The sequence below is a fragment of the Miscanthus floridulus genome, chromosome 16 (genome assembly GCF_019320115.1).
Source record: "Miscanthus floridulus cultivar M001 chromosome 16, ASM1932011v1, whole genome shotgun sequence".
In the NCBI taxonomy this organism is placed as follows: domain Eukaryota; kingdom Viridiplantae; phylum Streptophyta; class Magnoliopsida; order Poales; family Poaceae; genus Miscanthus; species Miscanthus floridulus.
The window spans coordinates 91,008,903-91,021,905 of record NC_089595.1 but is presented as its reverse complement, the minus strand read 5'-3'; the positions used below and the strand labels follow the sequence as shown (position 1 = coordinate 91,021,905).

Genomic DNA, 13,003 nt, shown 5'->3' with positions numbered 1-13,003 from the left:
GTCTCGTGGAGTACTGGCGGATTCTGTAATTTATTTTTTTATTAGTATCCAAACACCCCATGCGACACCCTCACGTGACATCTCCTAAATTTTTTAGTCACCGGATCAAACACCCCGTAAATTGCATCCACCTTATATTATCACGAGTACTCGACTCGTGCATATATAATAAATTAAGCGTCAACCTATTGTAGCTAGGCCTTGTTTAGATTGAAAAAAATTTCAACCCGATGAATAGTAGCACTTTCATCTTATTTGGTAAATATTGTCCAATCGTGGACCAACTAAGCTCAAAAGATTTATCTCGTGATTTCCAACTAAACTGTATAATTAGTTATTTTTTTACCTATATTTAATGATCCATGCAAACGGCTAAAAATTGATGTGATGAAGAGAGAGTGAAAAAACTTAAAATTTTAAGGGTATCTAAACAAGGCCCAGTTTTAGAAGTTCGATGACAAAGAGAAAGGGGTGCTTTATCCGCTAGTCTCTGACCACCGTGACAACGAAATTGCCTAGGGCTTCGTCAGGGTGCGGCCAATCCTACCCAATTTGTAGTTCCGATCTCGCTCTCGCAGTCTCGCTCGCCAACAAATTGCTAGTCTCGATCTTCAGCTTTCTCTGAGGTCAGAAACGAGGAGCACCCATAGCTGACGCCGGTAACTCGCAACATGAATTTGTTTGATTCAGATTGAAACTCACCACAGCAGTCGGCAACCAATCGAAGTCATTTGAATTCTTTCTGTGAGCGATTGCATGCGTGTTTACGATGTGCGATGCGTTCTTATACGTCGAGACGAGTCGGAATCGAGACAGGTACGAAGCGGCCTCCGTTGGCAGATCTGGTGCCGTGTCCCCTTCTGCTGTTGGGATCTGATCTGACGCCATCCGCCAGCGCCACCAGCCCGTAACATTTGGCTGGCTGGCTGTCACGGTGTACTACTCACAGGGACGCCGCCGGCCCGGCCCGGCAGGCGCAGCGCAAAATCCCCGGTCCCCACTTCTCCCAGCGAAGCAGAGCCGCAAGGAGGGCGGCGTCCAGGTATCCTGCGGGCCCGCGCGGCAGCCACCGACAATAATGGCGGCACTCCACATCGGAGTCCACTCCCCACCGTCCCGGCGTCCCGACCACCCACCGCATCCGCATCGCCAGTCGCCACGCGACAGCGACGCCCCGCATCCCCGCGGCGCGGAAGCCGACGGCTGGGCCTGCCGCCTGCGCCTCTGGGCCTCTGGCTTCTGGGGGCGGCGCGGGCCCCAGACGTCAGAGCTACACGCTCGCACACTTTAGAAGAGTTATTGTTCGGCGCCCGCCGGGCGCGGCGGCTGTTGGATCCCGTGCCCCGCCGCCTCGCCTCGCCCGTCCTCGGTGCGTCAGCGTCCCTGTCATTGTATCTGCCGCTGTGTGCCTGCGCCGGCCAGCCCGCTTGCTTTGCCCTCGCTTCGCTTCCAATGATAGGAGCCGGTGCATGCTGAGCGACCGCGAGCTTGACCCGGGCGCACGCGGCACGTCGGCTCGCACCAGCCATGTCGGCGCCTGGATTCGATGACCCCAAGCTTCCGCCGCTGCGGCTGCGCGCCTCGTGCGGCGGCGGGGGCGCGATCGCCAGCCCACGCTCCAGCTCCTCCTCTGACACCTTCGTCAGCATGCGTTCCACACCCTCAGGTACCGCGTGCTTGCTTGCGACAGTGTTTTTCCCCCAAATGCGTACATGCCTGCCTCATTGACACCGCCCCCCAATCTCGACACCTCCCCTGGTTGCTTGGCTGCTTGCTCTAAGTTTGTTTACTTCTGATCCTAATTTTGGTCGGTCATGCTTGTCTCGGCTGCTCACCTCCCCGTGGGGATCAGGTACGCTGAATCCGTGCGGCGGGCTATGGTCGCCACCTCGCTCGCCGTCGGAGGCGTCCTCGTCGGAGGTGGAGTTCGGGACGGCCCGCGAGTACGACACCACTGATCCGTTCTTCACTGACAACTGGCTCTACGACAACCACCTGTTCCACAGCAAGCCGGAGAGCGATGGCAGCGAAGGGGAGGACAAGTTCATTGTTGGTCCTGACGTCAGCTTGCAGCGCAGTGAGGTGCGGGAGCTTGGCGATGGCTGCGGTCGCAGGCACGTACATGGAGACTGCAATGCGGACTCTTACGGGTGCACAGAGGTGAATGCTTGCTCGTCGTCACCTTGCGGTTGCTGCTATAATGAGAAGTTGGTGAGAGATTCTTGCTCCGCTGTTTATGGGAGGTATCAGATCATGGACGATATGGAGGTGCTTCATGAATGTGTTGCAGAAGCGTTCCGGTTCAGGCTGAATGTGTTTGATGCAAGCGATCCGTTAGTGGATTTCAAGAAAGGAGAGGATGACGGGTTGGATCTTAGTGCTCTGGAGAAGGAACTTCAAATGCTTACTCCGTACTTGGCTGATGCAGATGCTCTTGAGAGTAAGTAGTTCTGACCTCTTTCCTTTTTCTCAGTTTCATTTCTCGCATTTTTTTTGCTAATTTATATGGAACTAACCTCATGACATTGTAATTGGAATTTGCGCTAACCCTTGGCTACCATTTTGCTTCACACAAATGCCTTTTCTCAGAATATATCCTAAATTTTATTGGCATCAAGTTCAATGTTTGTGATGGTGAATTGAGTTTAGAGTTACTGCTAAAATTCTGCACCAGTGGGTATAACTGCAACAAAGCAAGCTTGAATCCCGTTCCACATGTCAATGATGAAATTAATTTTGCTTCTTAGTCTATATCCATATGCCTTTACCTGGACTTCATCGTTCACACATCTAACGCAAAGGATATTTTTTCCTTGATTAAATGATTTCGTTTTAACTCTAGTTATCTTTTGCAGATACTGGGCTTGAAAATGACTTAATAGGAAATGACGACCTAGATGTTTGTATGGTAACAAATGAGGAAAATGCTGATGGCAAAGAATTTCTAAAAGATAGCTACTGCATACATCCTTTTCCTGAGAGTGCAGTCGCTTTTGATGTTTATGGGGTGGAAGATTTCAAGACTGCAGATACAGATATTCAGAACTCTGCTACTCACAAATTTCAGGAAGACCCAAAAGTCGATCCTGTACTCTCTAAGTTTCAGCAGGAGTATGAGGCATTTGACCTGAAAATTTTCCACCGGAAGAACAGGTTCACCATCAGATACGTTTCTTATTTTCTTCTGCTGCCAAATAATTATAGGGATATTGTACTCATGCTACAGATGTCCACTGCAGGACTGGCTTTGAGGAAAACAAAGAATTCCCCATTGTCATGGATTCAGTTATAGCTGGAAGATATCGTGTCACTGAGTATCTCGGTTCCGCTGCATTCAGCAAGGTTGTACGGGCACACGACCTTCGCACTGGAGTTGATGTGTGCCTTAAAATAATAAAAAATGACAAGGATTTCTTTGACCAGAGTTTGGATGAGATAAAGCTCCTCAAGTTTGTCAATAAATATGATCCAGATGATGACCATCATATACTGCGTCTCTATGATTATTTTTACTATCAGGTGTGATGCACATATTCACTTATTCAGTGAACTAGGCCTTGTGCTTTCTTTTACACCATAGAACTCAGTGAACAGTCATATTGCTCTTAAGGAGGTCATTCATTACAAGTCCTAAGGAACAATTAAAAAAAAAGATACTAGTTTCCTGTTCGTGATGTATACTTCAATAATTTACCTCTTTGATATTTGTCCAAGCTCTTTTTGAACTTGCAAAATGCTGACAGTGAAACAATTTGGCAGGAACATCTCTTCATTGTCACTGAATTACTACGTGCAAATCTTTATGAGTTTCAGAAATATAACCAGGAGTCTGGTGATGAGGTGTACTTTTCGTTGCCCAGAATACAGGTATATGAAACTGTTTTGTGATCAAATCACTCGTTACTGCAGTCATATGGCCAGTCAACTCTAATTCAAGTAATCAGAAAAGGCATTTACAGCTGCCCTTGTAATACCCAGCTTCTGTAAAATAATGTTCTTTTTTATATTTGTTAACCATCTATATCTCAATATATTTTAAAAGGTTGGAATAAATACTTTAAGTGTGATTAAATTTTATTAAGTGGAAACAAAGAAGGTTGCTGAAATAAGAGCCTTTTGTCTTGCTTTCAGGCTATAGCTCGACAATGCTTGGAGGCTTCGGTATATTTGCATCATCTAAACATAGTTCATTGTGACCTGAAACCAGAGAATATCCTTCTGAAGAGCTATAGCAGATGTGAAATCAAGGTTATTGATCTTGGAAGCAGCTGCTTCTTGTCAGACAACTTAAACCTATATGTCCAATCACGTTCTTACCGATCTCCTGAGGTCATTCTAGGTTTGCCATATGATCAGAAAATTGACATCTGGTCTCTTGGCTGCATCTTAGCTGAACTGTACACTGGTGAAGTAAGTTTATATCTTGACTTCCTATTCTCTATTTTGTTTGGTATTATATTGAACTCTCAACATGTGAACCAACTGAGCTGATTTAAGGAAAAACAAAAGACAAATAATGTAGTGCTGACAGTTAAATCCGCATGTCTTTTAACCTTATCTTGCAAATATTAGCATTTTCAAGCGAAAACAGGAGGGCTGTAGGGGGAGACCCTAGTGTGGTAAATAACTGTCAACAAAACCTGATTTGCCATTTTGTTGGATTTACTCTGGTAATGGTATTTGAGGTGCTCATTGCGTTGTTTTACCTTGTTTTGTTACTCATTTCATCCAGAGGAGATCAATATATGCAGGAACTCTGTAGGTGCTTGACATGTTGGTTGAACCTTAGGTGCCATTGCATTAAGAAGAAATAGACACCCAAATTCGAGTTGAAAGAGACTCTAACCTTGGTGATGGCTTTATTCCTGTGGTTTCAAAAGCTTATATTACTATACATCTGAAAAATGCTAGCAATTTCAGACTGCATATAATGGGGAATCATTGTCTTGGTATTATTTTTACTGGGGATAATGTGTCTATTGAAACTAACAGTAGTAGTGGCTACCTCCTGCTTTCTGAAAGAAGTCATATATGTGATTGCGGCCCCTTTGACATGTCACAGGTGCTCTTTCCTAATGAATCAATATCAATCATTCTTGCTCGTATGATTGGGACAATTGGTCCAATTGATATGGAAATGCTTGCATCAGGACAGGAGACCCAGAAGTACTTCACAGATGACTATGACCTTTTCCACAAGAATGAGGTAATTGGCCCCGTTCGGTTTACCCCATATTCGGCGTGTTCGGCTTCTTTTTTCAGCCGGAACAGTGTTTTTCTCTCACAACATTTCAGCCAATTTCAGCCAAGATTCAGCAAGCCGAACGGGGCCATTATTGGATCATATGCAAGATTATCAACATAACTTTGTTTCAGTATGCACTATAGTTAACAACAAATCGGTGATGTTGCTCACGTTGATTTTGCATGATGATATGAAAACCACATGAGTGGCATGGTAAATGCCACCGGTAGTACGTTCAAAAAATAAATAAATGACACCGGTAGTACAATTACTTTGTAATATTCAATCCGTTCCAAATTATAAGACGTTTTGGCTTTTCTAGATTCATAACTTTTGCTACGCTCTTAGATATACACTATGTCTACATGCATAGTGAAAGCAATATATCTAGAAAAGCCAAAACGTCTTATAATTTGGAACGGATGGAGTAGAGGCTTATTTATGCTGAAGCACTTGTTCTAAATTTTCTTATGACATATACAACACACCCTGAGTAGTGCAGAAGTAAAAGCTGATAGCTCAAATACCTGATGTACTAACTACTAAGTAACATTACCAATAGCACCAAGGTACTGTTCGGTAGAAGTCTCAATTCGTTCAAAAAAATGTTTCTTCTCAATTGTACACCATCTGCTAATAATCTGGTCTGTAGGTGCAGACTTGATACATAATACTCAATCGAACATGTAGCTATTTACTTCTATCTTGGTCCCTTGTCAATGTGTATTAATATCCACCAGTTAGTTACTTAGTTGTACTCCGTCCCTGGATAGTTGAGGCGCAGAAGACAATCTAGCCCTGCACTTGTCCTTAAAGGCTATAGTTTGTTGTCACCATGGGATCTTTGGCATAAGAATATTATTTTGTTTGTTCTTTGCACAATTATCATGCAGCACCGAGTGCTTATTTTTCCTATTCCATTTCCTGCTAAAAAAATAGGAGACAGATCAGTTGGAGTATTTGATCCAGAGAAATCCTCGTTGTGGCGCCACTTGCAGTGCCCAGACAAGAAATTTGTTGATTTTCTGTCTTACCTGCTGCAAATAAACCCCAGAAAGAGACCAACGGCCAGCGAAGCATTGCAACACCGATGGCTTTCGTTCAAATATAGTTCAACGGCCAATCAAACTCGTTCCTGACAAGTAGGCCACACTTTCCGAAGCTACTGGCACCTCAAACAACATGTTTCCTTTTGCAGCAGGATCTGGCTTCGTGGGGTTTTTTAGGTCACACTTGGCATTGAAAACCCTGTTTTGCAAGGTGAATCAATCGTGTATACACGCTAGTTCGTGCATGTAAATATGAGAAAAGTTGCTTCTTCTTTTGTACAGTTGCCATGTACTACGATGTTGATCCAACTCATGGTATAGCAAATGGAATTCATAGATTTACCTTACATTTCTTCACGTGAACTCAGCCATCTGGCGCAGACATTGCCGTCTACGGACCCACCTTCGGAGGGCAACGGAGCTATAGGCTTGCTCGGAGTGCTTGCTTGCTTGCAGCAGCAGCAGCCGAAGCGCTGCCACTGAGAGCAATCACTCCCTAGCAGTCACTGTGGCACCTTCATGAGTGTTTGCCAGTCTGGCAGTCATTGTGGCACCTTCATGAGTGTTTGCTATATCTGGATGCAGGGCGAGTGGGTATAAAGCGATGTTTGAGGTGCAGACAGTTTTACAAAACAGAAATAAGTGCTATATAACCATAAAACAAGATTCACGTCACAAATAGAGATCTATCATTGGGCTAAATTACAATTCCTTTTTATCCCTTTCCCTCCCTTCAAACATGTGAACAAGGTCTTCGTGACTTCGTGTATCTATGCAACTGTACAAGAGCAGGTTTTGCCTTTCAATAATCCAATGTGGCGGCTGCAATTCCTAAACTGCCTGTTCAATTTGTGGGATTCCTTGTCTTTGGAACCACTCTGGCATGTGAAACGTTTCATACAATGCAGGCCTAACATCTTTTTGCAGAGCAAGGTGTTCGAGAAGCGGAAATATCGTTCCCATGAGCTAAAATGTCAGAACATGTAAACGGATCAGTAACACTAGGGAATGAAACTGTAGAACCAAATAACTATTTATGTACGTAGCTAGTTTTACCTGATCGTCAACAGGTTGTCCAGCTGAAAATGTAATACATGGTATTCCATTCAATGGTTGCAGTAAGAAACTGTATGGGTTGTTATCAACAAGGACAATTCTCTGGAAATCTTGGACAAACAAGAGAGATCTTTTACATGCTCTCTGTATTCACTGAAATTACAAATATACATTATCAGAAGACTGAACCAGCTCAGCTAATGCGACAAAGGACTTACTTTCTCACTGAATTAAGTATTTTGTCCAATCAACATGATACGAGGTTTCACGGAAACATCAGTAAAACCAGATTTGCAGTTCACGTAAAGTGGTTATGAACAAGAAAATAACTACATAAGGTAGCGAAGTCAGCAGCAAATAAAAAAACAAAAAATAATAAAAGATGAACTAAATCTGCCCAATCGGACTGAACAGAGGGATGTCATGCTAATATGCTGTTGATGAATCACTTGAGAGATGAAAATTTCTATTTGAGACTCAGGCCTTGTTTGGTACATCTTCTCTGGGAAGCACTTTCTAAGCAGGTCCGACCTAGCGTCTACTTGTTAGTATAAATAAGGGATAATTGTCTGTTGGACATCCAAAGTGATGGCCCTTTGCTGGAGGACACCCACTTTGGAGCATTTTGCCAGAAGACACTCTGGTTCGGTGAAATTAGGCCACAGGACACCGCGGACTGGTTGCAGCCGGTTGAGAGAGAACAGCGGTGAAATGGCATTCTTGCCCCTACCGCTTTCTTATTCCTCTCTCCCTTTCTCCGGCCGGCGCTGCTGCTGATACGCATGCGCCGCTGTAGCCCGCTGCCACACGCCGCCGCTGCTTTCCTGCTGAGAGCGCTCACCTGGAGCAGACAGCAGAGGCATGGAGCATCTCTCATCGTGACGCCAGAGCAGACAGCAAAGGCATGGACACCGCGGTGGAGCTGGAGCAGAAGCCGGCAGTGGGGTACTGAAGCGTGATGGGCGCGCCCCTGCGACGCGTGCGCTGCGGAGCCGGCGCGGCTGGACGGCGCGTCTGCAGCCGCTAGGACGGCGCGTTCCTGTGCCCCGGTTGCGATGCCAGGGCGCACGGCGCCGGGTCGCGCCACGCGCGCGTCTGCTGTGCGAGGTCTGTGAGCACGCCCCCACCACCGTCACCTGCCGCGCCGACGCCGCCGCGCTCTGCTGCGCCTGCAACGCTAACATCGACTCGGCCAACCCGCTCGCGCGCTGCCACGAGTGCCTCCCCGTCGCGCCCTTCTTCGGCGCGCTCGCCGACGCACCGCAGCCCTTCCCGTCCCCGGCCTTCGCCGCAGCGGGGGCCAAGGCTTAGGGGCAAGCCGCGGTGGCGGATGACGACGACAGCCACGAGGACAGCGCCGCCGCCACCGCCGCTGTGCGCCTGCGTGGCTAGGGCTGGTCGACGGCGGGTGGCTGCTGCTCAGCAATGGAAGAAGAGATGAGGAGAGAGGAGAAGAGGAGGAAGAAGAAGATGAGAAGATGACAGGTGAGGCCCGCGCGTCAGTGAGAGGGAGAGGGGCGGACCCAACTATGGCTCTGGGGCACCGGATGTCCAAAACGAAATTTTCTCTCCTCAACCGGCTGCAACCGGTCCGCGGTGTCCTGTGGCATAATTTCACCAAACCAGAGTGTTTTCTTGCAAACTGCTCAAAACGTGGTGTCCGCCAGCAAACGACCATCACTTTGGACGTCCGCCAGACAATTGTCCCTCTAAATAAAGGGGTGGTGGGAGTAAGTGTGGCTAGAATAAGGTGACAACGCTGCTACCACTACTCCTGCAGCACTATGTTTCCCCGAGCCAGATCCGCTGGTGTTGGAGCGGTGCGCGAGTGCGGGGACTCCTGCGTGGTCGAACCTATGCTGGAGGAGCTCGTCGCCAGTCGCCCAGCAGGAGCACTGGCGCCTGGGTGCCCGTCGGCGTCGGCGGTGGCCTCTCAGGATGCGAGCGCATCCCAAGTGGACACGCGCTCTCCGGCGAAGGCTGCCCAGTGCATGACGGTCTCACCTACGACGTCGCCAGTGCAGGGGCCACCACAAGTCACGCCGCCACGGGGGGACAGCCCGGCGTCGTGGATGTGGAGACGCGCCCTTACCCAGCGCTGGTCGGGGCAGCCACCCCAGGAGACGCGACGCTTGTGGCTGCTGCGGATGCCGCCAGCCGCACTCCACCCCCACAGATGACCTCCGCTGACAGCCGTCTCAAGCGCTTCATCGAGGGAGTCACAAAGGCAAGACAGCCGCCACTCCTAGAGCTGCCCGGAGTTGATACGGCCCACGCCGGACGTACACCGCCCGCGCTACCCAAGGGAAGCAGGCGGATAGCGGCGCAGAGCATATCGCATATCCCGGCGTCCAAGCGTGGTGAGCACCTTGTCTTGAAGCGTCTGGGACTGACTAGCGGGATGTCATCACCGTCGACGTCGGCCCTGAAGGCGTACGACGAAATCTACGGCGATGACCCCGGTAATATGTAGGCACTACGTGAGTTGTTCCCACAGGACGGCGACGTGGGTGCGCGCAAGCAGCGCCGCCGCCGTTCGGCAGCCCGGGAATAGGCCCCCTAGCCGGCACCGCAAGTCGGGTTGATCAGTATCCAATGTAAGAGCATAGCTTTCCGTACATTAGGGAGGGTCGAGCTTCCATGTACTACTCTTCTGACCACCTAGGGCGCCGTTGAGGCGTGTTGTATTAAACGTTTTCTCTATCTTAATACAAAGACACGCAAACCTTCGGCGTGATCAAGAAAAGAATAAGCTGCAGAAAAGCAATGCCGTTTTGGCTAAGTTTCAGCTTATTTTGGTCATAAGTAGCTTATAAGCTATATACCAATGTGCCAAACAGGGCCTTAGCCTCCAACTGAAACCAGTTGAGTTTTTATGGGCAAGAAACCTTGAGAATATACCAGCCCATCAGTAATAGCTTATGGAAATGCCAAATTGCCAATGACAACTTACGTAGTAACAGTTGATGGCCAATAGAGACAGTGAGTGAATCTGTTATGAGCATCAATCCTGTCAACTAGAGGTTTGGCATAGCCTGGATAAGAGCACAGATTAGTGGCATGAGGTGTGAAATCAACTAGGCTTTTGTTGTCAAAAGATAAAAATAGCTAAGGAGATCAAACCTTCCAAACCAGCTGTAAAGAGAACAAGATCAGCAAATTCGCTAGTTCGCTACAAAAATTCATGCAAGCCAGGACGCTCAAAGACAGTTACACGATTTATCCTCTGCCTTCCATCAGGATCCTGTAATAAACCAAGAAATATACTTCTGTAAGTACCTTTCTAAGAACTAAGAAGTATACTAAACAGCAATAGAAAAGGCAAATGCACAACACTGCAATTTACTTGCCTTTTCAGACGATACGCACTCCATGTCAAAGCAATGCAATCCTGCTTCAACAGCCTGTGTGCGCAGAGTAGCAGGAAGGCTCAATGACTCATACGCGCAAACTAAAGTTTCATCCAAGTCAAGCACCACCTGCAGATTATGCAAGTATCACAGGAAGTTCATTGAAGTAGACTTGATAGCCATAACTAAGAAAGGCAGATAGAAAACAAACGTCAAAAATTATAGCCGAGAATCATGTTAGTACTAAGCAGTCAATTACTCAATTAGGACTTAGGAGTCATGCCTAGAAACTGGAAATCATACCACCCACCGGCCATCAGACCACCAGAGCTCAAAAATAAAATAGATTCAAAAACCTGCGGAATGATCACTAACTTTTCAGTTTTTACATTGGATATCGCCCGCGCCCGCATGAGTCCAGCTACAGAAGCATATATCCCTTTAACAGTCAGGTATTACGAATAACCCCATAGTTCCAATTTCCAACTGATCCTTGGCCCTCCAAAGGTCCAAACTACCTAAGTCACCATCATTTCGCGTTCCAGCAGGTCGAAGGCATGGAGGTCCGTACCGTGAGCCGCCGGAGCGGCGGAGGCGACGCGTCAGCAGGGACCTCGGATGGGAGCTGCACGAAGGCCACCTCAGGCGACGCGGCGACTCGGAGGAGCGGATGGCGCAGGCCCACGAAGGAGAGGAGCTGCGCCCAGGAGGAGGGCGTGCCGCGGATGATCCGGAGCAGGATCTGGAAGAGCAGGCCGACCCACCCCTCCACCACCCGCCACGCCGCCGCCGCATGGCCCCGCTGCTGAACTGGCGCCACCTCCGTCGCCGCCGACATCTTTCTGGAGGCGGAGACTCAGCCTGTTCGTTTGGCTTGTGCTTGACGTATACGATCACGAATTTCTGGTTCAGCCAGCACTATTTTTTCCTGAACCAGCGACTATACGAATCAGCCGAAGAGGCTGAGTTTAGACAGTAGGACGGAACGGATAGGAAGCAATCATAGAGTGTGGTTGCCTGGTCTGTCTTTCCTTTGTGTGGGCAGGTTTCCTTGCCAGAACGTGATATCTGTGACAGCAAGGTAAACCGACAAATATTTCAAAAAAAAAAAGGTAAACCGGCAAAATACCGCCTCGTGCGGAATACGTATAAGCTTGTTCGCATGAATTTATCAGACGTATCGTTTCAGCAAAATAACACTGTCTTTCTCTCACAATAAATCAGTATAGCATCAGTATCAATCGTTTTTCTAGCCAGCCAAACAGAGCCATAGATGACATTCTACTAGTAGGGTGAAACTTAAAAGAATAAATTGAGTATATTAACACCATAAGCCCACAATCTTAAGCCAGTCGGATTTCATATTCTAATGTCTAATATTTCTATGTGTTAGAAATAGTGTGGAATAATTTTATCTTCATAAAACTCATTTTATCCCATAAAATTTTAACCATCTCTCATCATTAATATATTGTGTCATGTCAATATATTTGCTAAGTTGATAGGTTATTTAATATTTCGAAAACTTTCATAAAATTCCATTGAAATTGGTCCTATAAAATTGAATAGTCAAATTTGTAGGCAACGGAATAATAAAAACTTAAGGCGTGTTTGTGACCGCTACGTAAACTTCATCATGGAGTAATTTCACAAAAAAAAACTAGAGTTTGTGGAGCATCTTTTTGGGTGCTCTCATAACTCCACCTTTTTCTCGAGCAGAGTTTGTGAGCTGAACCTATTTGCCAAAAAAAACGTGGTGCAGAGCTGAAAACTATGGAGTAGAACGGTTCAAACACCCCCTTAGGTTGTCTCTAACAGAAGACCCATTGCGGAACCCAAACTAAAAATGGGTTTCCAATGCAATATCTATAGTCTCCAACAGACTACCTATATGGAAGGTTTATTTTAGGTGTCAGGAGAGACATAACTCAAATCTAAGTATCCTTCCTCCTGGAGACCTATTTTCAGAAAGGGTTGTCTTTTTAGTCTTGTTGTGTATTAAACCATTTGTGTATAGCGCTACTTAAAGGACAAATGTGTCTTGTATTTTAGGTCACGGTTTTTGGAGACTGTCTTAGGACACCCACAATAGTAAGAGTCAGATACTAGCTCTGAGCCAACCTCTCCAATAGTATTACCTTTTAACAATGGTTCATAGTATGATTAGGCATATATGACACTCTTCAATATTTCTAGAATATGTGTATGAGTCTAATTCTTAATCAAAAGCTAACTTTTATCTCTCTTCTATAAAAATATAAAAAAATACTTAAAACTAGCTTATAAGTCACCTCTTGCGAGTG

At 46.8% G+C, this 13,003-nt stretch overlaps 2 pseudogenes; one reads left to right on the top strand and one right to left on the bottom strand.

The window, feature by feature from the left end:
- Positions 1 to 829: 829 nt before the first annotated feature.
- LOC136513470 (serine/threonine-protein kinase ppk5-like) lies at positions 830 to 6,575 on the top strand (annotated as a pseudogene).
- LOC136513472 (uncharacterized) lies at positions 6,363 to 11,585 on the bottom strand (annotated as a pseudogene).
- Between the last annotated feature and the right edge of the window lie 1,418 nt (positions 11,586 to 13,003).